The sequence below is a fragment of the Macaca mulatta genome, chromosome 8, assembly GCF_049350105.2.
Source record: "Macaca mulatta isolate MMU2019108-1 chromosome 8, T2T-MMU8v2.0, whole genome shotgun sequence".
Classification (NCBI taxonomy): Eukaryota; Metazoa; Chordata; class Mammalia; order Primates; family Cercopithecidae; genus Macaca; species Macaca mulatta.
This window is the reverse complement of record NC_133413.1, coordinates 121536729-121563811: the sequence shown is the minus strand read 5'-3', so window position 1 is coordinate 121563811 and position 27083 is coordinate 121536729.

The following is a 27083-nucleotide window of genomic DNA, read 5'->3' as shown; positions in this document are numbered from 1 at the left end:
GTAATTAGAGCTGAGAGTGGGATCAATGTCCCTCACGTCATTGAAATGATATACAGATCACTTAGAAAGGAAGAAGCAGGGAATTTATATTTTAAAGAAAACCAGTAAAAGTGTCTTTCACATTTGACTTCTGGTGTGAGAAAATGGTTACAGGATTAAATTGACTAGATCGCCAAATGAGATGGAGACATATATTCTTTAAAAAACATCTATAAACACTTGTGTTTGGTCTGTGTATGTGTGGGTTTGTTAAAATCTGTGGGTAACATACTCCAAAAAGTAGAAATCTGAGTAAGATATAAATTGCTACTTATTGAAAAATAAACGTAAATTAGAACAAATTACATACACACACCTAGACACACATTTGTTTTTAATTTCTTTATGATGAAAAAGGAGAGAATGTTTTTATGTTTTAATATAGCTGTGAACACAAGGAATTTACTTGATAATTTGAGGGGAATTTTATTATTAAACTGCTGGGGAAGGCAGGAAATTTCAGGCATTTTACTATTGTTTATATTGTTTACTTAGGCTATGCAATCATCTTGTACTTTGGTGACATTCCTTGGGAACAAAAGAATAAGTCAAAATGAGGAATAATACTCTGTGTCCTTTTAGCACAGTGCAATTAGTATCAAAGAAAAATACCAACATCATTGTTTGTTTTTGAGATAAACTAAAGTGAGAAAAGTTCATAGTGGATGACAGTAAAATTAGTCTATTTGAGCCAAGCTATGTGGTAGTAACCAACAAATTCTGAAATCAGTGTTTAAGGACCAGAAAGGTTAATTTATAAATCACAGAAAATCTGCTGTAGTTCAGAGGAGTCAATCTTCAATACAGTGACTTAGTTTTCCATGTTCTGCTCTTCTTATGCTGCTGTCAGCTCCACATGTGAAATACGAAAGGCAGAGAGAAGAGGCAAAATAACAGCCTCCGCTGGACACATATCACCTCAATCCAACCCAAATGCATAAAAGACTGTGATATATAAGATAATGTATGTATAGGCAATGTGTACTAACTACTCTGCAACAGGAGCTTTGGCTGAGTGTGTGTGGAGTCAGTGTTAGAGGGTAAAAGAAGAAGGGAAGAACAACAAAAAGGCAGTGATAGATTTTATAACTGTACCCCAATATCCATGTCTCATCTCTTGAGTAATCATTCTTTTTTTTTTTTTTAATTTATTTATTATTATTATACTTTAAGTTGTAGGGTACTTGTGCATAACGTGCAGGTTTGTTACATATGTATACTTGTGCCATGTTGCTGTGCCGCACCCATCAACTCGTCATTTACATCAGGTATAACTCCCAATGCAATCCCTTCCCCCTCCCCCCTCCCCCCTCCCCATGATAGGCCCCGGTGTGTGATGTTCCCCTTCCTGAGTCCAAGTGATCTCATTGTTCAGTTCCCACCTATGAGTGAGAACATGCGGTGTTTGGTTTTCTGTTCTTGTGATAGTTTGCTAAGAATGATGGATTCCAGCTGCATCCAAGTCCCTACAAAGGACTCAAACTCATCCTTTTTTATGGCTGCATAGTATTCCATGGTGTATATGTGCCACATTTTCTTAATCCAATCTGTCACTGATGGACATTTGGGTTGATTCCAAGTCTTTGCTATTGTGAATAGTGCTGCAATAAACATACGTGTGCATGTGTCTTTATAGCAGCATAATTTATAATCCTTTGGGTATATACCCAGTAATGGGATGGCTGGGTCATATGGTACATCTAGTTCTAGATCCTTGAGGAATCGCCATACTGTTTTCCATAATGGTTGAACTAGTTTACAATCCCACCAACAGTGTAAAAATGTTCCTATTTCTCCACATCCTCTCCAGCACCTGTTGTTTCCTGACTTTTGAATGATCGCCATTCTAACTGGTGTGAGATGGTATCTCATTGTGGTTTTGATTTGCATTTCTCTGATGGCCAGTGATGATGAGCATTTTTTCATGTGTCTGTTGGCTGTATGAATGTCTTCTTTTGAGAAATGTCTGTTCATATCCTTTGCCCACTTTTTGATGGGGTTGTTTGTTTTTTTCTTGTAAATTTGTTTGAGTTCTTTGTAGGTTCTGGATATTAGCCCTTTGTCAGATGAGTAGATTGCAAAAATTTTCTCCCATTCTGTAGGTTGCCTGTTCACTCTGATGGTAGTTTCTTTTGCTGTGCAGAAGCTCTTTAGTTTAATGAGATCCCATTTGTCAATTTTGGCTTTTGCTGCCATTGCTTTTGGTGTTTTAGACATGAAATCTTTGCCCATGCCTATGTCCTGGATTAGAGACTTAAATGTTAGACCTAATACCATAAAAATCCTAGAGGAAAACCTAGGTAGTACCATTCAGGACATAGGAGTAATTATTCTTTCATGCTTGGCTACACATCACTTTGACCCATAGAATGATATTAGAAGAGATGTTTTCTTGTTGAACAAGAGACTCAAGAGCCCTGTAATATTTCATTCCTGCCAAGATGAGTGGATATGCTCCAGATAGCGTCTGCTTCATCAACACTACAGGGGACAAGAAAGGTCAATGGAGTGACCCATTGGACTTTCTTTTTATGGCCTCAGGTTTTTCAAGATTGTCTCAGCAACCTCACAGACACTCACTTTCTTCATTGCTCAAGTAAATGCTAGCTTTCTCATATGAAATTCCAGAGGTGATACCTGAAATGTACTAGGTTTATGGTCAAAGATCTGATGAAGGGAATCGAAACTAAGTGAAGCTGTAATAGACTCCATTTTGTTCCATCTCCCACTGAGGCTGAAGGACCAAGAGATTACAGCAGGATTCTAGCCAAGGTCTATGCTAAAATCCACTTGATTCACCTATGTACTTTCTGTTTGAGGTTAAGCTGTTAATTTTACATCTTTGTGGTGGTTTTCTCAGGTACCAAATTGGAAACATAATATCATCTAATTCAAGGATTTTCTTTTTGTTAGCTTGTTTATGAATAATGCTATTTAAATTGATGCCTTAACAAAGTTGAATATTCTTGACATAGAACTGACTACATACACTGTCAAAAAATAATCATTTGATGAATTTAAAATGTAAAATATAGGATGATTAGAAATATCACATGTATTTACAGGAACAATATTTTCATATCTTTATAAGATAATAATTACAAAGGTGGCCTAATTTTTTATAACTGGAGGACACTTGTCCTATTATATAGGTCCTTTTTCTCAGTCTTACATTTGTTTCCCTTTTAATATAATAATTTTTACCTTCAAAACAGCAATGTGGGAAGAAGAAAAAAGTATAAACATCAAAAATTTCCAATTAGGAGCATCTGGTTGCCAGCACATGTATACCTAAGAGTTTGGTGCTTTAATGTCTCAGTGGTTTTTAGATGCCCATTTCCATTCACATGTACCAATTTCAATGACTTGACCAAGTTTAAAAGTCTCTTCAAAACATATAATGTTAGTGGCTTAATGTAAAAAGGAAAAACTAATATAATCCCAGTTGTGCCTTGAAAGCTCATTTATACATAGAGAGCAGTTTTGAGATTTATTGGTTCTTTAGACTCAGTGTAAAGGAATCACAAAATACATTTTCACAAGGACAACTAAACAAGTTGGTTTATGGCATAATAAAATAAGGGAAATTACTGAGTGTTTTGGGGGCAACAAATGACAGTGATCTCACTCTGTTACCTCAGAGGTTTAAAATGGTAGAGGAATCTTGGTGTGCAGGCTATAATTGTTAATGGCAAAATGCTCAATGGAGACATGAAAGAGCAAAAATGATGCTCTGAGGACCAACAATGATTCAGAAGACACTCTAGGTAGCAGGCTCAGGGTAGTAATTCGATTTGAATTATGTTTCTCATACCAATCAGAAAGAAAACATGAATTATTTGGAAAGCTAACCAAAAACATACTTGTTATTAAGTAATCTTCATCAGTATTGCTGCTCTAAAAAGCATTTACTTAAAAAAATAAAAAGTTCTGTTCAATATTTTTACAATATCAATTTAATTTGAAATTCCATTAATGGTGCATTAAAAACTGAGTCAAATTGGATTGTTTGTAACCCATAGGATACATGCTTAAAGGAATGGATACTTTATTCTCCATGATGTGCTTATTTTACATTTTATGCGTGTATCAAAACATCATACATACCCCATAAATATATGTATTTATTATACACCCACAAAACTTTTTTAAATAATGAAAAATGTTAAAAAATGAGTCAATTTCAAAAGTAGATTACTCTCATTCTGTTTTCTTAAAAAAAAAACTTTGAATAGTTTTGAAATATATTCATTTTAAACTTAAAAAAATTAGTTTTATATAAGCATATTATTTAATGTTAACCAGATACATACAACATGAGGGTAATGAATATCTTAGAAATACAGAGTGACATCTCAGAAATCCGAAATTATTCTAAAATTGTTCTCAATTTTTCAACTTGCAAATCATTTTTGCACTTTGTTGCTCAGTTAAATGTATATATTTTTGCTAGCTAAGTAATACGGATTCAAATACTCAGTGAAATTTGTGTTTTATAGACAATAATTCTGAATCTTTAATTGAGTCAGAGCTGATGATTAATGACTATATCGCACAATGGATCCATTGAAATCTTTTCAGTGTACTTAAAAATTGTTCATGTATTTGAGCGACTATTTGCATAAACAGACTGGACAACTCAGATATTTAACAAACTCATGAAAGTCACTTCTGATTAAAAACAAATAAATAAAAACCTTAGATATTTGTAAGTAGGTTTGCCAATACCTTACTCTATTTTTTTTTTACAGACAATAGAGGATACAGCCACATCATTAGAGGCACAATTTCTTTCTAAAGTAGTAATATTTATTTCTTGATTATTAATGGCTATATAAACTAAAAATTTAAAATTTCTTTGGAAGTGACAGCAAATCAGATTAGTATGTGTTCATATGAGAGAAAATAGTAAGTTCCGTCAAAAAACACTTTAAAAAGTTACCACAAATATATAGAAAATATTCCTATAATATTAATGTAATATCTTCCTATACTATAGAGGCAAGAACAACAGTTTCAGAGTACAGAAAATTTTATCATAGACATAATGTACCTAAAGAAAATTCAGTTTCTCAGTAGATAGCTTTTGTGTTTTTTCTATTCATCAAGTAAGCATTGAAGTCTTTATCTTTTGAAGACAGTATTTGAATGAAGACTTCTGAACTCAAGAATTACTTACAGCATTTCTAATTTATTGTCCAACCTTTTTCCAGCCACAGTCCACATGTTTTAATGCCACGGTGTTTTATATCATAGAACAGTGAATATGGTGCATAAAACAGAATAAAATATCTTAATATCTTAGGTTTTTTTATAACAAATTATCTTCTGTTTTGTTTGATAATGATAAATCATTCACTTTAGAAATGTCAGCCGTCAATAGTTGATTAAATTATTAACAAAAATAAGTAATAATAATATTTACACGTTAGACTTTCTATTTAATTTTCTTAAAAAGGCATATTTGTAGTTTTTTCTTAGTTACACAAGAGTCACTGCATGTGTTCTGCAGTTAAATAAACAAATCAACTAACTAACATCTTTGTATTTACATGTTGACCTATTTGCCCCAGAAAATGTCATTACCCACATAATATCACTAAGATACACTGCTGAGCTGCATTATTGAGAAATTAGACCATAAAATAAAAACATTAATTAAAATTAAAAGCCCTATAAACAAAATATACTTAGCAAAATGAAGGGAAGTAACTGAAAAATACAAAGAAAAGGATACTGCTAAAAAACATGGATATTTTATATGCTCACAAATTTTGAAATAACAAACCTGTCTCCTTCTTCAGCCTAGCTGAATAGTGCTGACAGAATATCCCAGGAAGCCTTGTAGTCGGGAGTCACAGGCAGTCGTAGACAGATTGGGGATTTAGAGGGCAAAGGAGATGCTCTAAGTGAAAGCACCAATTTATCAACCTCTGACAATACTGAATCTGAGAGAAATAGCAGGAAAGTGGGCAAATAGCAAATGACAATGAAAGAAGAAGTAGAAAACACGTTTATCTTTTGTTTCAACCAAGTTAATTGATAAAGAGGGAAGATTCTTAAGATATTTTTAAACTTTGAGTGAATTGTATACTATACTATTGGATTTCACTCAAATGTATTTATGGCTATGAAACAAACTCAATAAATCTCATATATAACTCCATGTAATTTTTCCTTAATGCAATGCATTTTATTTTTAAATCATTCAATAATGATTATATTATTGACTTTAATGTCAAATAGTCTTATAAAATATTACTAAGACTCTTAAATACCTATTAAATGGAAAAATGTGCATCAAATTTATGTAAGTATAAAAGGTAAACATTTGTATCTGTTTAACATTATAGAAACAAAGCAACAAACAGACATTATTTTACACTGATCAGTCATATTTTATTTTATTTATTTTTTTATTCATTTATTTATTTATTTACTTTGAGACAAATTCTCGCTCTGTCGCCCCGGCTGGAATCCAGTAGCACAATCTCGGCTCACTGCAACATCTACCTCCCAGGTTCAAGCGATCCTCCTGCCTCAGTCTCCCGAGTAGTTGGGATTACAGGCCTGCAGCACCACACCTGGCTAACTTTTGTATTTTTAGTAGAGACAGGATTTAGCCATGTTGGCCAGGCTGGTCTCGAAATGCTGATCTTAAATGACCTGCCAGACCCGGTGTCCCAAAGTGCTGGGATTACAGGAGTGAGCCACCTCTCCTGGCCTATATTTTAATCAAGTAATTTCAAAGTCACGCTACAAACTTATGCCAAATAGATGAAGCTTTACTGTGAAAATATTAGTTGTTGGCATATACGTGTTAAATACTAGTTGATTTTAGAGATGTCACATAATTTACAGGCCAAGTTTTTTCCATACAATTACACTAAAGGTTCTTTCAAGTTCTAAGCATATTTTGTTCATAGATATTGTGTGGTAAAGATCCAGAAATATCCAGGAATTTTCCCAGGAATTTATTTATCTCTTCTAGATTTTCTAGTTTATGTGTGTAAAGATGTTCCTAGTATCGTTGAATGATCTTTTGAATTTTAGTTTAATGTCAGTTGTAGTATCTCTTGTTTTGTTTCTCAATAAGGATATTTGAATTTTCTCTCTTCTTGGTTAATGTTGCTAACAGTCTATCAGTGTTATTTATCTTTGCAAGAAAACAACTTTTTTGGTTCATTTATCTTTTGTACTATTTTTTGTTGTTGTTGTTTCAATTTCATTTACTTCAGCTCTGATCTTGGTTACTTCCTTTCTTTTGCTGAGTTTGGGTTTGGTTTGTTCTTGTTTCTCTATTTCCTTGAGGTGTGACATTAGATTATCTGTTTGTGTTCTTTTAGATATTTTGATTTAGGCTTTTAGGGCTATGAACTTTGCTCTTTGCACCACCTTAGCTGTATCCCAGAGGTTTTGATAGGTTGAGTCATTATCATCATTCAGTTCAAAGAATTTTTTAATTTCCATCTTGATTTTGTTTTTGATCCAATGTTCATTCAAGAGCAGGTTATTTAATATCCATGTATTTTCCTGGTTTTGAGTGTTCCTTTTGAAGTTGATTTCCAACTTTATTCCACTGTGGTCTGAGAGAGTGCTTGATATAATTTCAATTTTCTTAAATTTATTGAGGATCTTTTTATGGCCTAACATACGGTCTATCTTGGAGAAAGTTCCATGTGCTTTTGAAAAGAATGTGTACTCTGCGATTGTTGGATGAAATGTTCTGTATATATCTGTAAAGTCCATTTGTTCCGAGGCATAGTTTAAATCTATTGTTTCTTTGCTGGCTTTCTGTCTTGATGGCCTGTCTAGTGCTGTCAGTGGAGTATTGAAGTATCCTACTATTATTGTGTTGAATATTGCCAAAATTAATCTACAAATTCAAGGTAATTCCTGTCAAAATATTGGAATTAGAAAAAAAGTTTTAAAATTCATATAGAAGCAAAAAAAGAGCCTGCATAGCCAAAGCAAGAATAAGCAGAAAGAACAAATCTGGAGTCATCACACTACCTGATTTCAAACTATACTCTAAAGCCATAGTCACCAAAACAGCGTAGTACTGGTGTAAAAAAATAGTCACATAGACCAATGGAACAGAATAGAGAAGTCTCTGCCCCCACCAGATTCAGGCAAGGGTCCCCACCCTCTTTGATTTCTCTCTTTTCCACTAAAAGAATATAGTGGAGACCATAATTAAGCAGGACAATGACTCAAATTATGGGCTTAAGTGAGAAATTAGAAAAAAGTCATATTTTATCTGTATCAAGTGTAAATATACTTCTTCTTCTTCTTCTTTCTTTTTTTAGGAGACCAGGTTTTACTCCATCATCCAGGCTGGAGTGCAGTGATGCAATCACAGCTCATTGCAGCCCAGGTTCCTCTTGAACTCCTGGGCTCAAGTGATCCACTCACCTCACCCTCTCAAAGTGCTGGGATTATATGTGTTGGCCACCACACTAGGTCTAAATTTACTTTTTAATGCATAAAAGCAAACTGCACGCTTCCTGCCAAACTGGCCTATTATGGCCAGTTTGGGAGGAAGTCAAGGTTTAAGCTGTGTTAAAATTTTCCCTTTCAATACTGTGATGATCATCCATGTAATGCATCTATTTGCTCACAGATGGTCTTCACCTTAAAGTCCAGAAGCTTGAAGTTTCATAAACTCAATTCCTTCATCTAAAGTACATTTACTAGTTTTATTGTCTAATATCAAAATACCCTGAAGAGGAGTTATATCCCCCTGGTAGTAGAATGTAAACTCTACAAGTATAGGATTTTTTGGTCTGCTTTGCTCTTTTTCTTTAGTGAATGGTCTATATTTCACCATTATGTATTCATGAAAGTCCATCATATACTTGTTGATTTGTATTTTTTTTAATTTGAAAAGCAAAGATTTGTAAAGTATTTTGCAAATATGTTCAAAGTTAGCACTTTGTATATGACTATTTTTCATTTTGAATTTCTATGTTCACAGATACTTTCTGGTTTCTCCCTTTTCTCCCTTAGATGTCATGTTTAGGTTATTATCCTAATCATATAACCACATAAAAAGTACTTTGTTATTTTTGTAATTTATAATCAGAATATTTGATGTTTTTTGAATTTATGATTATATGTAAGATGAACCACAGACCTACCTTTTTTTCCAAATGATCAGCTAGGATTTCTATCATATTTTATTGGTTCTCCTCTAAATTAAAATGCCATTTTACAGAATAAGTATATTTTATTGGATCGCCACTATTATGAAATGTCATTTTATAAAATAGTTTATGATTTCTATAGAAAATCATAATCTTTTCCATTCTTTCTGTCTATTCTTTTTTATTATTATTATACTTTAAGTTCTAGGGTACATGTGCACAACATGCAGATTTGTTACATATGTGTACATGTGCCATGTTGGTGTGCTGCACCCATTAACCCGTCATTTACATTAAGTACATCTCCTAATGCTATCCCTCCCCCCTCCCCCGAACACAAGACAGGCCCAGGTGTGTGATGTTCCCCACCCTGTGTCCTAGTGTTCTCATTGTTCAATTCCCACCTATGAGTGAGAACATGCGTTGTTTGGTTTTCTGTCCTTGTGATAGTTTGCTCAGAATGATGGTTTCTAGCTTCATCCATGTCTCTACAAAGGACATGAACTCATCCTTTTTATGTCTGTGTAGTATTCCATGGTGTATATGTGCCACATTTTCTTAATCCAGTCTATCATTGATGGACATTTGGGTTGGTTCCAAGGCTTTGCTATTGTGAATAGTGTTATTCTTAACCAATGTTGCATTATTTCATGTATTGTAAGCCATTCCCACCCAACCTAAAATGAGTGTTAAAATGTCAATCACATCTGTGTTTGTTACAATAGTATTTAATGAGGGTGGTGGAGAGGTTAAAATTCATTGTTTCCATATCCAGCACTTTAATGCTTATGTACATTTTGTTAATTAAAAAAAAAAAACCCTGATAACACATTTCTCATATTAAGTTTGTACAAGACTTCTTGTAAACTTGAGAGAAGATAGTGACCTTGTCCCTCAAGAGATTAAGTAGAATTATAGTGGACCCAGAATAAATGAGATATATGATTTCCCTGATCTAGGCAAAAACAATGCTCTGTCTTCATACTACTTCCAGATTAGCTATCTATTAAAAGGACATGTCAAAAATACAATTAAAGTGAATGTATTTTATCGAAGGGCTTTTTCTTTCTATGTCTTTGATTATACATAATGGTTGATGGAGTGTTTCTAAGAGGTCAGATGTGGCCTCACAATAAAGAAAAAAAAAATTACCATGATTCCCTTTAATGAATGAAGCATTGAGTTTTAAGAGTAGATGTCTAGCTCACATTAAATTTGTTTTATTAACTTAATGCCATGCAATGGCCTTGAACTGTGGTTTATGAAGCAGGCTCTGAAAGCTCCTTGCAGTACAATGCACTGGAGAACTTGTTAAAATGTTGGAATTCTGAGTATCTCTTCAGATCACTGCAATCATAAGGCTCAAGAAAACCGCATTATTAAAAAGTTTTTCAAATGAATCCTATGGATATTAATATTTAGTGTAGGCTAATCTAGCAAATATGCAATTCCACTATTTTCTAAAGTAAGTCTATTATATTCTTAATTTTAAACCACCTCTCTGAGGAAAAAATACAAACACTAAATTAGTTACACATTTAATTCATTTGTTAAAATAAATATAAGGATCATTTTAGATAATTTGAAATCCACTGTGCAAAGGAATTAAAATACAACCTGATGATGAGAGAAGGTATGTTATTAAGATAAACATTTGCCTATGGAGCACACTAAAAGGTTAATACTGACAAGTAAATTATGTCTCACTTTTTTTGTCTACATTCCAACTCTTGCCATATTTTCTGTTTTCCCATACTGACTTATAGCAAGAGATGATAGCAGCTGCATTCCTCTTGCCTCAGGATTTAAAACATATCAAGCTTTCCAACTGATGTAATCAATTCTAACTCCTTGTAGGAACTTTGAGCTTTATAAACAATCCTTCCTGAAGGGGGAATTGACAGACCAAGTAATTTTCAATAAACTGTCTACCATGAAAGGCCTTCCACATATTTCATGCTACTGCTTTAAACAAGTGGACATAAAAATTACTGTTCTTGCTTCACAATCCATCTGCCTTAGCTGAATTGGCAAGTCCTTACTTCAGAACACATTCCGAAAACAAAACCAAGCATGCCTTATTTCATTTCCGTGAGAGAATATATTTCCTAGGGCCCTAGTACATAAACTTACCTCTTCATTCCCGCTCCCTGCCATCTCCATGCCTCTCCTCTGGAAGAACAGCATGTCCAAGCTGAGAAGTAATAGAATGAAAGAGCTCATGCTCTCCCTATTTTGGTCTGAATGACCATAATTGTAAATACCACTGTATTTCAGATGAAAACTATTAGTCGTCTTCAAATTAGAATAGTTTCTCCACTTTCATTTGTCATTAATGACTTGACATTTTTACAGAATTCAGTTTTTTTCATTTTGTAGAACCACATCTATTTGGGTTTGTCTTATGCCTCTGTTCCAATAGTATTTCCTTAGATTTGAATAAAGCGACATTATGAAATGTTACTTCTAAGATGAGGTTACAGAAAAATAGTGGTTTCTAACTTAGGTCCTTCTCTAATTTCCTAACTTGCTTTCTATGCAGACAGCTAGTTGACACGCTATCATCTAAACTATGGAAAGTCCCATATGGCAAGGAACTCACATTTTCAGGCAATGGCCAATGAGAACCTGAGGGATGTCAACAACTATTTGAGTGGACTGGAAGCTGATTTTGCCCACGTTGAGCTTTGATCTAACAAAAGCTTGGGCCAACATCTTGAATGAAACCTTTCAAGACACCCTGAGTCAGTGACACCCAGATAAGTTATACTCAGATTCCTAACTCTCAGAAAATCTGGAGACTAAAAAATATTTGTTGTATTATGCCTCTAAGTCTTGGGGTAGTTTGCTACATAGCATTGCATAACTACTTCAAATGCCTTCTCTTTATTTTCCCATATGTAAGACCTTGATTTTGAGGACCTGCTGACCAGAAAATGATAGTCTGGGCCTCAGAGAACTTAGAGTTATCACTTTATCCTATATTATAGATATTAGGATAATGTTATACTTTTCTTCATTCATCCAAGTAGCCTAAGAGGGTGGTTATCAAACTACAGTACAGAGTTTAGCAGTATTAGATAACTAAGTGTCACTACAGATTTTATGAAGTTCTGGTCAATTGTATCTAAGCTATAATACAATAATTTAAATCTAGGTATTTTAAAATATCCTACAATGTTTCTGTATATAGACAGGTTGGAAGTGCAATACTGTATACTTTATATTATTAATGTAATAAATATACTAATGAAAACATTACAATGTACTCTTCCTGGAACATAACTATTATAAAGTCAAATGCATTATATGATAGTGTCTTAATATAACTTTTCATTTAAAACAAAGGCCATAAAAAGTAAACTCAGCCTCAATGTAATGCCTAAGTTTGTAGAAAATATTGCCAGTCTACCAATCAATAAAGTAATATAAACTGTGCACCTGTCAGGTTCTTCATTTGATCCCATAAAATCCCTCTCTCCCCCCAAAAAATCATTGTGTTAGATATTTTATATTAAATTGGGATTTGGAGAAATAAATTTCATCCCAGGTTCTAAACAGAAAATTGCAAAAGTAGGATTTGTACCAGGGCACATCCAACCCCAAATGTACTACCTCTTGTGAACTAGAAAGTGCTGTGCTCAGTGGGATTAGGTATATGGTGACATTGTACACATATCACTGAGTGAAGGAACTCAGATTTCTATTTTGTTGATTGTGTTTGGGGCAGAACATCCTGAGCATATTCATTATGAATCTACTTTTTGTGTACTTGGGGAGCTACTGAACTTTCCCTTTTCAGGAAGTCATATTACCTCTTAGCCTAACGTCATCTGTTATTTCAAAATAAGAAAGAGAAGGCAAAGAAAAAATGTAATGTTCAAATAAGAACTTAAAATATTCTCAACAATACCATTTGTTCATTTATCTACATATTTGAGGAGCTTATATTTTATGACGACAATGAAATGATATGGCAACAATCATAATGTCCAACTCAGATTTCCTGCTGTTAGGAGCAATATTGACAAAAAGCCTCCATTACTGTGTGATGAATCTACCATCATGTCAACGCTGAGGTACACTCCCCACAGACTCCTTGAAACTGGTAACTGAGAGCAGGATGCACTAATACAGACCCATACGTACAAACGCGAGATAGCTTTGATGGGAGATTTGGCAACATGACACTTGTTCAGCCTGGCTGAGTGTTTCTTAGATCCCTGCTAAAATCTGAGGGCCTTTCTACTGGATTTCCCAATCTTCACAGAATTAAGATACACACTATTGTATGAAGGCTCTTTTAATCTCTTCTGACATGCTCCTTTTATTTCTGTTAGAAGAAATTTTCTCACTAAATCTTTTGTTGGTTCAGTTCAGAAGCTTCTCAGAAAGCAGTGATGAAAAAAAAAAAAAAAAAAAAAAGTCCTGGTGAAGAGTGCCACTGAAGTATAGTGATTCAGGCATTAGAAAGATAATATTGGGAAATACACCAACACAGATGGTGATCACAGGCATCACAGGGTTCACATGTAGGTAAGGGCTCAATGTGAGCCCCAGAGGGGCTCTTTTGAGGTTTACCAAGAGGCATTTTTCCTCTTATAGATGCAACTAGTCAGCAGACAGGAGACTTGATGTGAAAGATGGGCAGAAGTTCAGAGATAATGCTTAGTTAAGGTAAGTCTGTTACAGAAAAATCATGACCTGAGTGTGAAAAATCTGGATTCTCTAAGCATGCGATGGAGGACGATTGGATGGACGCCCCTAAAGATGTTGGTTCAGAGCTTCTAGAGGTGTCCTTCCCTTCCCCAATATGATATAGCACTTTTGCAACAGCCACATTCAGTAATTGCTCCTATCTCTTCTCTTGACTGCCAGGACAAGAAGTAGGGTTAAATTCCAACATGCAGAGGGCCTGCCAAGAGAGGAAAAAGTCTAGATGCTGAAGGTATGACACTAATTAGATAGCAAATTCTGGAGGGACCAGATCAATGTCCTTGAGATTATATTAATAGCTTTAGAATGCTTAATCAAGGGGACCAGAATGTAAGAGTGGATAATCAAAAATCTATTGATTTGGCATTTTCTTGGGATATTGGATTTAACACCCTTTCAAAGACTCCAAGCAGTGGACAAACATGCTGACAGCATGGCTTTTTGAGGCCTAAAATGTAAATGACCACTGCCTAGTGAAGTGAAGATGGCTGTGTTACTCCAAAAGTTAAGGAGAAATAAAAAGGCTGAGGAAAGAGGTCATGTGGAAATGCAAATTATAGGAGACATTAGAAAACTCACGAGAGGATTATGTGCCACAGAGGGCCCGGACGACACACCAGTCACCAAAGGCATCAGGAAACTGTGAATGAGAATGGCACCAGCATAACTGACAGCAGAAAAGACTGCCACAGAGATGGCATCATTATTACCCAAGAGAATGTTGGGCCCTCAAAGAAGAGGGCAAAGGATAGCACTTAGCTGGCAGAAGCCAAGAGATAGCAATGATCATAACAAGGCTGTGGAGACTCTCGGGATGAACATGAAGTCAGGAGGAATTACAATGGCAGGCAGCAACATAAAAACTGTTGATTTATGCAAATTGAAATGGACTCCCACCCAAACAGAGATAATACATAAAACAGTATTGCATACCAGGCAGCAACATAAAAACTGTTGATTTATGCAAATTGAAATGGACTCCCACCCAAACGGAGATAATACATAAAAAACAGTATTGCATACCAGGCAGCATGATAGATTAGTATCACTAGAAGAGATATAAATGTCTAAAGAATGTAGAGGCTATTGTCCTTGGTATATCTATAATTAATTAGTGTGGTCCTTTCAGGAGATAGATAATACCTGGATAATAATTATAGATGACCACAACCTTGACTAAGTGGTATCCTGATCACAGCCACAGGGCTGGACGTCATCTATGCGACAACAGATAAATAAGACCCCATATACAACATATGCAGCCATTGATATGGTGAATGTATTCTCTTCCATTCAAAGAGAAAATAACATAAGGAACAGTTTGTAGTCATGTGAGACAGCTGCCAATATTCATTTACAATTTTGCCTCAAAGCTATGCTAACATTCTCACCCTCTGCATTATATACTCCAAGATACAGCGCAGACAGTCCTGTTACCCACTGCAGTTGCCAGTGTGTCTCTTCTTCAGCTCACATAGTTAGGGTAGGAGTAGGGGAACCATATAAACAGCTGGAGGAGGAAGAAATTCCCTGAGCTTGGATTATGTTTGACTTAGCCAGAGATTGGCTACAAACTAAAAAATCACCAGTGATTTCATAATAGCTACTTTCAAACTTTCACTTGAAAGACAGGGGAGAGGGTAACTATTTTGAATGAGAGGAACTATGAGTAGTTAAACTGGTATTCCCATTAATTAAGATGAAAGTGGTCAAGGGAATAATATGTATGTTTCTTAGTACTGATTAATGTCCTAGACTTTTGATCAGGATCTTGCAAGGAAAAAGACTTGAATATCTGAGTAAAGGAGATCTTGATGGAAAGAAGCACAGGGACAGATATATAGCAATGGCAATGAAGAGTTAAGATTATTGTATCACACATCAACACCCACCAAGAAGCATTCATCAATAAGAAAGCAGTGAATAATCAAGTATGCACATAAGTTGGCCAGTTGATATTAGTTACTTTATTATCAGCTACTCTGAAATGTGCTCTATGGACACATAAAGTGAGCGTCCACAACGGCAGTGACAGAGGCTGTGTATAGGTCCAGTAGCATGAATTTGCATTTTCAAAGACCAGTTTTACTACTATTGCCTATGAATGTCCAACTTCACAGCAGATGTAGTGAGAGAATGAGCCTATGACCTTGGGATCTATTATTAGTACCACATACCTCACCTTTCAGAAATAGACAGCTTCATAGAATGCTACCATTTCTTTCTAGAAACACAACTGAGGTTTCATCTCAGAGGCAATCCTCTCCAAACACACTGTGCTATTTTTCCAGACGCAATATCTATTAAATCAGAGCTTCATATGTGAGTATGGGAAGTCACAATGTTACTTCTTACTATCACTGCAAATGAACCACTGGAATTGTGGAGAGTGGTGTCCCTGCAACTCAGGGGTCTGTGGATTTGGAAGTTTTATTCCCCATAGGGGATGCTCACTTGCCAGGAGATTAGCAAGGCTCTCACTGAATTTCAAACTGTAACTGCTGTTGAGTCACTTGGGAACCCTTATATATACAGACTAGCAGATAAGGAGTCACCATACTGATGGGTATGAATGACCCTTGTGAGATATGGCAAGGTTTCTCTTCAAACAGCCTGCTCAGCTTCTTATTCTCTAATTCCAAGTAACCTCCACTTTCTTCTCCTTTTTCTTCTTTCTAATTTTAATACATACCTAGAATACCACAGCCCAAGTCCACATCCCTTTCCTTATTTGAAAATAGACTGACACTCTAGTCCTCTGTAGATAACCCTTTGCCCATCTCCCCTCTCTTCCACCACTCACCCACCTTATCTAAAAAAGTTTAAATGTTTAGCCAATCGAGTCTAATTTAAATTGTGTGGTCCAACCCCAGCCAATGGGAAAAGGATACAGGGAGAAAACACAAGGTGAAAATAAGCTTCTACTCTCCTTTGTTCAGTGTGTCCTCGTGACAACCAGCCCTACAAAAAAACACCCTTCTGCAGAAAAGTAAATTTACTTTACTAAAAAATCCTTTGTTTAAATACTCATCTTTATTTACAACTCCAGACTTAATTTCTAACAACCCTGATCAGCAGAAGGGAGATTTGGTTTTAAACAGCAGAGTAGAAATACATGTAATATCCAGGTGAACTACCCTGGTATCTGCTGGTATTCATCTCCCCAATTAAAACTTAGTGGATACTTGCACCAATCCCAGATTAAAAAGAGAATAATGAGCAGGGTTTGAATTCTTTAGGAATGAAGTTATGAGTCATGCCATTTGTTAGGTCACCAAGATTGCAGAATTGACAATGAAAGGTGAAGAGAATTTAAAATTTAAAATAGAGCAGGAAGAGGATGAGTATTACTTGTGACACTGAAATCAAGTGGAATGGCAGGTAACTCTGTAGTTCCCCCCACTCACCTCTCACTTATGAGTTTTGTCTCAGGGAGGGAGGCTAACAGAGATCATAGAGGAACTGCTTTCCAAACCTGTGAGGAGAAAGAGGCCTGTGCAATACGAGGTATGAACTGTGATAAACATAAAATACACTACTCAACCTCCTCCTCAGGAAACCTAATTGACCGTTGGTGTCAGCTGCTGCTCTCTGAAACTAGCCGTCCATTTGCACAAGACCAGGTGTCCCATGGGATGCTCCCAGCTAATAACTAAATGCAGCAAGGATACAGTTGCCAGTTTCTTTCGGCAAGACGAAGAACTCTTCTGTCCAAGGACTTTGGCTCAAAGACTCCTCACTGGCCTGACTGAATCTTTCCTAGAACCACATACTGCGGTCTGAGACTCTTTCTACCCACACACTGTGCTTCCTCTGATACCTGCACACTGGTCAAGTCTGTATCACAATCTGAAATATTTTCCAGCCTCCTCTGCCCAATCCCACTTTCTTTCACAGGTATTTCTCCCAGTAAATCTCTTCCATGTCTAATCTTGTCTTGGCATCTGCTTCCCCAAACTACACAGATGAAAGTCTTACTCTAATGATATCATATATACTGTCATAATTTCAATTTTAGCCACTGTCTATGATACATATATAATAGCAGTTTTTGAGGGGATTTTAATTTACCAACAATTAGGAAATACCTTTGGGACTTTTTTTCTGTGTGCTTGTTTGCACTACTGTAAACCGATATTTTGTTAAGAATAGATGCATAATGATAAAAAACATATTTTTATATTCTTATTTCTTGATTGTATTTCTGAAAGTGCTTTTAATATATTGTTCTTTGTTGTTTAGTTCATCTGAGTTCCATTAATTTTCATCATTTAATTTTACATATTGAATTAAACATTGTGTTCATTTATTAACCTCAATGTCAAAAGTCTATGATATTTTATTTCAGCATAACTTGTTTTACATGATCCAAATATTGTTAGAGAAAAAAATATTATTACCTCAGAAGATGAGAAAAAAATGATGTGTTTGTTGTATGTGGATGAATGTGTTTTAGATTTTAGTATTGTTCTCCAAACTTGGCCCTTTAAAATCTGTCTTTTCAATGTCTCATGTCTCTGCATTATTCATTGCTCTTTGTATTGCTGGTGGTATTATGATTACTTAAATCAGTTTAGATAAAATTGACAGAATTTTAAAAACCTGCCAAATCAACAGTTAGAATGTTTAGTAATGGAACTTGACTCAGTAATATTTATAATTATAGGCTCAAATACTTCTAGGCATTTCTCTATCACTTTTCTTTTTACTTTTCTGAATGTTTTATTTTTTTCTCATTGAGCACTGCCTTTAATCCCATGCTGACAAAATGTTGAAGTGTATGTTTTAATATTTTTTCCAATTAAGATTTCTGAAGAATCAAGTTTTTAAAATTGCAGAAATATGCTCTGATTTTTTTTTTTTTTTTCTTATGTCAAGTATTCTCTCTTAGATCAGGAACCTGCAGCTAGTGGGACCATAACGTAACATAAAAGATTTTTCTGGAACCACAGAGTAAAAGTGGAAAGGGGACCTAGTAGAAGGGACTATTTCATGAGGAAAAGAAAAAGATGTTTGCCAAAAAAACAAAACTAAAAGGAAAAAAATATCCACTCTATTCTAAAATTGATGCCATTATTACAGACTTTATGATATAACAGAGAGATGTTCAAACATGAGTTTTAGTATCAGTGTGAATCTAAATTAGAAAAATTGAGTTAAAATTAACCGTTAAATATGAGAGCAAATTCCGAGATGGTTTGATCAGGAAAGTTTGTACTCAATAGCAATACGTAAAACCTTTAGATGATAGCAATATGTATAAACCTTTATTTTGTTTGAAAGAAGAGCAGAATAATAGCATTATTATGAGTCAAGCCCATCAGTCATTCTGATTATTATGTCAGAAATCATTCTGAGCTCCAAAATATTCCTCAAATACAGTTTGCAGTATTTGATTGGTACCTAAAATTGATTAGTATCTAAAAATAGAAAGTTCATATGCAATGTAACAACTTTTAATAGTCAGTCTATCACATTAATCCTGCTTTTCTCTGTTATTTTTATACCTTGTCTTTGTCATGTCACTCATCATATAGTCTTGTACTTACTTGTTTAATATCTGCCACTATCACTTGACAGTGAGTTTCTTAAAGTTAGAGACTTTATATTTATATCCTTCATAGTCTATAAAATGCCTAGTGTAGTGTATGTTCTGGAAAAAGTCTTTTTTAGCAAAAAAAAAAAAAAAAGAAAGAAAGAAAAAAAAGGACTATCCAAAACAGGAAATTTGTTACCACACATCCAGGATTTATCATTATAAAAAGACTATAATTTGAAAATAAGGAAAACAATCTATCTGAAGTTATGTTAGGTCCAAAACAGAATAATTTTACAAAAGAAGCATCTTTTACAAATAAAAAAATCAGACCTACTCATTGTTGGATCATTGAACTATTGACCACAACTAAGGTCATGTGTCATTTAAGGACTAGAGAACAGATAAGCATTTAGATGAAATTCAGGAGGTTGCAACTTCAATGCTTTTAGATATACAAGATCAGACTATTTCACGGTTTTTTTAAATAACAAATGCAAATCCTTTGTACCATAACAAAACCAGATTACACATTGTGATACTGAAATAGTTAAATTTGTCTCTCTAAACTGTATAAGGCATAGTATTTCAGTTGTAAGTATGTTTTAAATATAAAATAAGGAAAGCTTAGAGTAACAGCAGGTAAAGATACAAAATAGATAGGATAGTTCAGGTTTTTTTAAATACCTGATTTTTAAAAATACAAACGAAATCAGATAACAGGTAAGACAAAAAATGGGAAGACTTCAGATGGTTTTCATTTTGTCTATACTTGTTACTAATGGAGATAACCAGATAGGAAAATGTGTTTAACAATTTAAGCTAAAACTTTACTATATAAAAAAAAGTGAAATACAGAATAGTGTAAAAGAATGGTGATATTTTTGCAAAAATTATAAAAGTAAAATGCAAGAAGAAATAATGGGACTAATATACAAAGTATGAGCTGTCTTTCAATATCTCACTTTTATAATAGTAGCCATAATTTCATGATAAATGATCATGATAAAATGTACTGTAGAGTTAAAATGTTTACCCCCACAAGATATGGAAGTCTTAAGGTATCAGGTGATAGTAAATTACTTCTTTCTAGTCACTGTGTTCAGTAGTAATCTATTTAGTGTGTCATGTATTTAGAACACACAAGCTAATGTCAAATCATAAAATAAGTATCACATAGTTTTATTAATAATTGTAATATATTTATGCTATATTTCCTAATCAGCAAGACTGGTCCAATAAGTTGCTCACTAAGAATAAGTTAAATACTTTGGAAACTAACTCTCTCAGGCTGCTAAGCACCATTTAACATGTTAAAATTGTGATTTACTAAATGGCAGAAGTTAACCTAAATGAAACAAATGCAGTTCTGCCATTTTTTGTTTTGTTCTGTTTTGTTTTGTTTTGTTTTGTTTTGTTTTGTTTTGTTTTGAGGCGGTCTCACTCTGTCGCCCAGGCTGGAGTGTGACCGGATCTCGGCTCACTGCAAGCTCCATCTCCCAGGTTCACGCCATTCTCCTGCCTCAGCCTCACAAGTAGCTGGGACTACAGGCGCCCGCCACCACGCTTGGCTAATTTTTTGTTTTTTTTAGTAGAAATGGGGTTTCACCATGTTAGCCAGGATGGTCTCGATCTCCTGACCTTGTGATCCCCCTGCCTGGGCCTCCCAAAGTGCAATTTTTGATTAATGTATTTTGTTGTGGCCTCTGCAGTTTACACTCTATATTATGCCTGATCTGAGTAATGCTCTTACAAAAGTTTAAGTAGAATACACTTCTTTGGATTGTTTCACCTAATATTATACTATTATGGCCAAGACCATAGGCTGTTGACCTCTGGGTGTTGAGTGCTTCCATTGGGTGGCTTCTAAAGACACATCAAGGGAAGTAATTAGAACTATGTGCATGAAAAAATTAATAGATGAGAAATGTCTGAGTGCCAATACATGTTTATTCTAAGAAGCCTTTCATGCAATTGGTGGGGATCAAGTCCACATCACATTTTTACAAATTTTACAATTACAAATTGCAATTATAATTACAAACTTCACATCAGAGTACACAACACGTATAATTAGAAGTCATGCTTATTTTGTCTTTTTCCTTAGTCATCACCATCAAGACACAATCACGTTCATTTCTTGTGACTCATGACTGTGCCGAGGAGATAATTTGAAAAAAAAAAAAAAAAAAAAAAAATCCAAAGGAAAGTAACTATATGAGATTTTTCAAATATTGGTTATGATTTGAAGATATCTATACTGTTCTTGAGTTTTCCTAAGGGAATGCTGATGTTCCTAGTATTATTCCCAACAAAGTAAAAAGAAATAAAAATAGATTTGCATATGCCCTTATTTTTAATAAAATATAGATTTTTATTCCATCCGGAAACACTTTTTAGTTATTTACTTGGTGAAGAAATATGAAAGCAAAGACGTGTGCCAAAAATAGATAAAATTCATTACGGCAATTTTATTCTATGACTTCTTATGCCTTTGCAGAACTGAGACCTATCTTTCAATATTTCTGAATGTTGAAATAAATGATCACAGATTCTTATGTGTCATAATACCAACAGTGGACATTTTGATTGGTTGCTTAAAATTATTTGTTATGAAAATAAATAGCAAGTAGCAACAGTGAAAATGTCATAATCATAATATAAGATGTTAATTTGTAAGACTGAAATTATTTAAATTTCAATAAATGTTTTGGACAACTTACAAATATAGTTAATATGACAGACCATAGTTTGGAAAATGAGTAAAAAACAATATTTTGAGGCAGTAATATAAATAAATGTGTAAAGTATTGATTCTGAGAAATCTGAAATATGCTTTAGAAAGGTTTTGAAATCTTCTTACCATCAACATTTCTACATCTTTTGAAATAACAGTTCTGTCTGTCTGCCATAAATAATTTACTTAGTTCTTTCTCCTAAATTTCTAAATTCTAATAACAAAATTCTTAATTATGTCTAAAACCAAAACTATCTCTTTGCATTACTGAAATGTCATGACCAACGGTCATTTGGGAATAAAAGAATTAACAGCTGGTCTGTAACTTTTTTTCTTCATTGAAGTACCTGGGAATAAATAGTGTAATCAAATTGCCTTCAAAAGATACTAATTGAATCTCTTGATAGCATTTATTAGCAGAATGTTTTCCTATTTATGGAATGTTTTTAGCAAAATATACCTGGTCTGTCTAGGTTACTTATGACCAACACACCTGAAATTTATGGATGTTTGTGGTATGACACTCTGGAAAATGTTTGAGTTAGAGATGGAATTGTCAGATGAACAAATATTGGTATTTCACGGTTGTGCTGATTATAAATTTATTGCCTCTCAACCACAAATTAATCTTTTTAGACTGCTCTGGGAACACAGATTTGGATCCTTTTAAATATTTATTTTTCTTGTACCAGCTGGCAGAACATTTTGTCAGCAGAGGGCACTGTAAGAGAAAAAGAGCTTTGTTCTGTACTTTGGATATGTTGGCTTTGTAGGTTCTGGTAGCGTTCATAGCTTCTGTAGCGCCTAACTCTCTCAGCTTAAGTCAGGCAGCAATACCTTGATAGCCAGCAGATTCCTTGACACATCCCATCTCCAGAGCAGTTTTGAAGAAGAGTGGCATTTTCCCAGTGTCCAGCTCCTGCAGTGTGTGGCAATCAAGTGGCACTTCACAGCACCTCTCAAACCACAGGCATTTCCACAGTATCTGGACCCTGCCATACACATTGGACAGCAGAACCATGTAGTAAACAGTCCAGTATCCCAGATGGTGGATTTCTGGCAAGTTCCAGAGACCATATTTCCAGCAAGTTCTGCTGGCATGACACCTCACAACTTCTCTGTCATCCAGTGAGCAACAGCTGTGCCATCTTCTACGAAGTTGAGAACTCAACAACTGCGTGATTTTCTCTCTTCATTGAACCCAGAATGATACGATAATCTAACTAGCTCCGTTTCTAAAAGTGATGCCCTTATTATATCATGTAGAAGCATAAATGTTAAATTTGGATGAGTGTCTTATAAAAAAGATCTGTGGGATGGGCTGGCAGTCTCAGGCTCTTCCACGCCATGTCTGTGTCTTTCAATTACCTATAACCTTTTAGTTTGATTCTGAGCAAAGTATATGATTTTTGTGTCTAATTTCACAACTCACTCTCTTGTATTATCTCTGTATACGTGAAAAGAAAACAAATCATCACAAAAATTACATTGCTGACTCTCAAAAATAAGACAAAGGGACAAACATTCACCATAAATCTGTATTACAAAAGCACTGTTGGAAAAGTACTAGTATGTTCTAAATAAAATATATTAAATGGCTTCATTAAAGAAAAAAGATAAAGTTGCCAAATGTAGATTTTTTGGAATATAAGTGTCCTATATCTTCATTTAGTTCTATAGAATCCTTTAGATTTGGCTATCATTAAAAAAATTATTCTCAACTCTGGGTACCGTGCTAACATCTATTCTCCATTTTCCATAACACAAGTATCTTTCAAAAATACACTATTTTATTATAAACTCTATATTTTTAGCACTCTTAAGGCAATGAAAGTGAGAGTAGATAACCTAAGGATTGGGTGAAAACAGATTTAGTAATAAAATAGTTTGACCGACAACATGGTTTGGGCCATGTAATACCCACATGTCATGGGAGGGACCCAATGGGAAGCAACTGAATCATGGAGGTGGTTCCCCCCGACCCCTTGCTGTTCTTGTGATAGTGAATGAGTTCTCTTGAGATTGATGGTTTTATAAGGAGTTTCCCCCTTCACTTGGCTCTCATTCCGTCTCCTGCCTTCCTGTGAAAAAGTGCCTTCCGCCATGAATGTAAGTTTCCTGAGGCCTCCCCAGCCATGCTGAACTGTGAGTCAATTAAACCTCTTCTCTTAATAAATTGCCCAGTCTTGGGTATTTCTTTATAGCAGCATAAGAATGGACTACTACACTTGTTTATGTATTTAATAAAAATTAAGAAATAAGACACATGCTCAAAATCAAGGAATGTGTATTTTTAAATATTTCTTCATTTTTTTTCACAAATAAGACACAAAAAACTACTAATTGTGTTGCTGTGAAGATTCAATGAAATAATGAATGTGAACATTATCTTTTATTATTATTATTATTCAGGCTATGACAACGAATCTACAAAACAACCATTTCTAAAATTATGATGACTTATTACAGGAAGGTTTAGTTATTGTTCACAATACATGACTATAACTAGGCAACTCTATCACTTTTCCTTACCCCAGGACTCAGACAGAATGAGCAGCCACCAGACTAAATGTTAGCATTCTGCTGGTAGAGTGAGAGAGATCTCTGGATAATCTTACATTGACAATTAAATGCTTCAATTTGGAACTGGAACTTGTTCTAACAACTCATTGGGTAGGACTTACTATATATCCACCCCGCTAAAAGAGAGCCAGAAAATTACATCAGGGTTCTGAATATACAAAAAAGGAGAACTACTTATAAAGTTAGAGTAACTGTTGGCAAAAGAATTTGAGAATTTGAGAAAACTTTGGCTCCATTTTGAATTCAAAACACAATAAACCTTTTCACTGAAAGACACCTCAAGTCCAAAATCATATATGATATACAATAGGTTCTATAACAGTTAGACCTGATCCAGACATTTATACAGTGAAAAAAAGTATCTGTCCCTTAAATACTTGATATATACACCATATTAAATGCTCCCATTTGACAAGAAAGAGAGAGAGTAGAAAACATAGATCTCACTGGCTTATAGCTAAACAGAAATTCTGCTGTGCAGTTATTATGGGGACCCTTCACTGTGGATGGGGAATGTTTCTTGATTAGGACAGGTTATTTTCCTAAAGAGTGAGGGATTCCAAAATGATATTCCTGCATGAACTTTGTCTCTGCCTCCTAAGATTTTTTTCCATGCTTCATTGTTGCTTGGTCAAATTTCAAGTGGGCATTAGAGGATGTATTTGCTTATGGGGCAGTTTTCTTTTGCCAACAGTTACTTATACCCACAGGTTTTTGTTTTTTTGTTTGCTTTGTTTTTTGAGAACATTTTGGTTATTAGATTTGCTATATTTTTTTTGACGTTTTTGCTTGTATGATGGTCTCTTGTATTTTGCCTTTTTGTTGTTAATTTTTGTTTTAATTTCCATTTTAATTTTAGACTCCAGGGGTACATATGCAGGTTTGTTACAAGAGCACATTGTGTGATGCTAAGGTTTGGCTTTTATTGACCCTGTCAGCCAGCTAGTGAACATAATACCCAATGGGAGGTTTTTCAATCCTTACCCCTCTTCCTCCCTGCCCCTGTACTTCCCTCTCTCCCTATTTTTGAAGTCCTCAGCGTCTATTGTTCCCCTTTTATGTGCATGTGAACCCAATGTTTAGAGCCCACTTGTAATTGAAAATATGCCATATTTTGTTTTTGTTCCCACATTAATTCACTTAGAATAACAGCCTCCAGCAGCATTCATGTTTCTGCAAAGCACTTCCTTCTCTTTATTGTTATGTAGTATTCCATGTGTTTATGTACCATACTTCCTTTATCCATTCTACCACCGATGGCACATAAGTTAATCCCATGTCTTTTCTATTGTGAATAGTGCTGCAGTGAACATCGAGTGCATGGATCCTTTTGGTAGAATTATTTATTTTCCTTTGTGTATGGGATTTCTGGATCTATTTGTAGCTCTATTTTTAGTTATTTGGAAAATCTTCAGACTGCTTTGGAGATTTGCATTCCATCAACAGTGTATAAGCATTACCTTTTCTCCATAGTCTGCAAACATCTGTAATTTTTTGACTTTTTAATCATAGCCATTCTGATTGGTTTGAGATTGTATCTCATTGTCGTTTTGATTTCTATCTCTCTGAGGATTAGTGATGTTGAGCATTTTTTAATGTTTTTGACCACTTGTATGTCTTGGTTTTGAGAAGTGTCTGTTCATGTTTTTATCCACTTTTCAATGGGGCTGTTTGTTTCTTGTTGATTTATCTAAGTTCCTTATAGATACTGTATATTAGTCCTTTGTTGGATGCATAGTTTAAAAATATTTTTTCATTCTTTGGGTAGTATATTTATTATTTTGATAGTTTCCTTTGCTGTGCATTAGTTCTTTAGTTTAATTGAGTCCCATTTATCTATTTTTTATTTTGGTCATCTCACCAGAAGTTTATTAAAAGGCTTGAGAAAAGATTGTGAGCAGTGCCAACCATGGATATTATGTCTGCTCTTATTCTTTATCTCAGTGCTTTATTCTTCCTAATTATAAATCCTCACCCAGAATATTATTTCTCACATTTTATTGCAGATTTTATAAAACCTATAGACAATAATTAATCAGGTCTGTGATGTACATTTAAACCCAGTCCACATGGATATTGATCCCTCCTGTAAATCCTTAATATTTCATAGTACATGCAGTTGTTCATCAGACATAGCACATTTTAGTCAAGACATCCCCTCATCAACATAAATATCCCCTACCAGGTTTTGGTCTCTTAATCTACCAAACTCTGAGAAATCATCATCCCATGCTGGAGTGCTACCCTCCTCGCTCCGGGCCCATGATACTTGGGGGTGACTATACTGAAACTATACCTGGCATCCAGTTCTTACTTCAGGGCCATA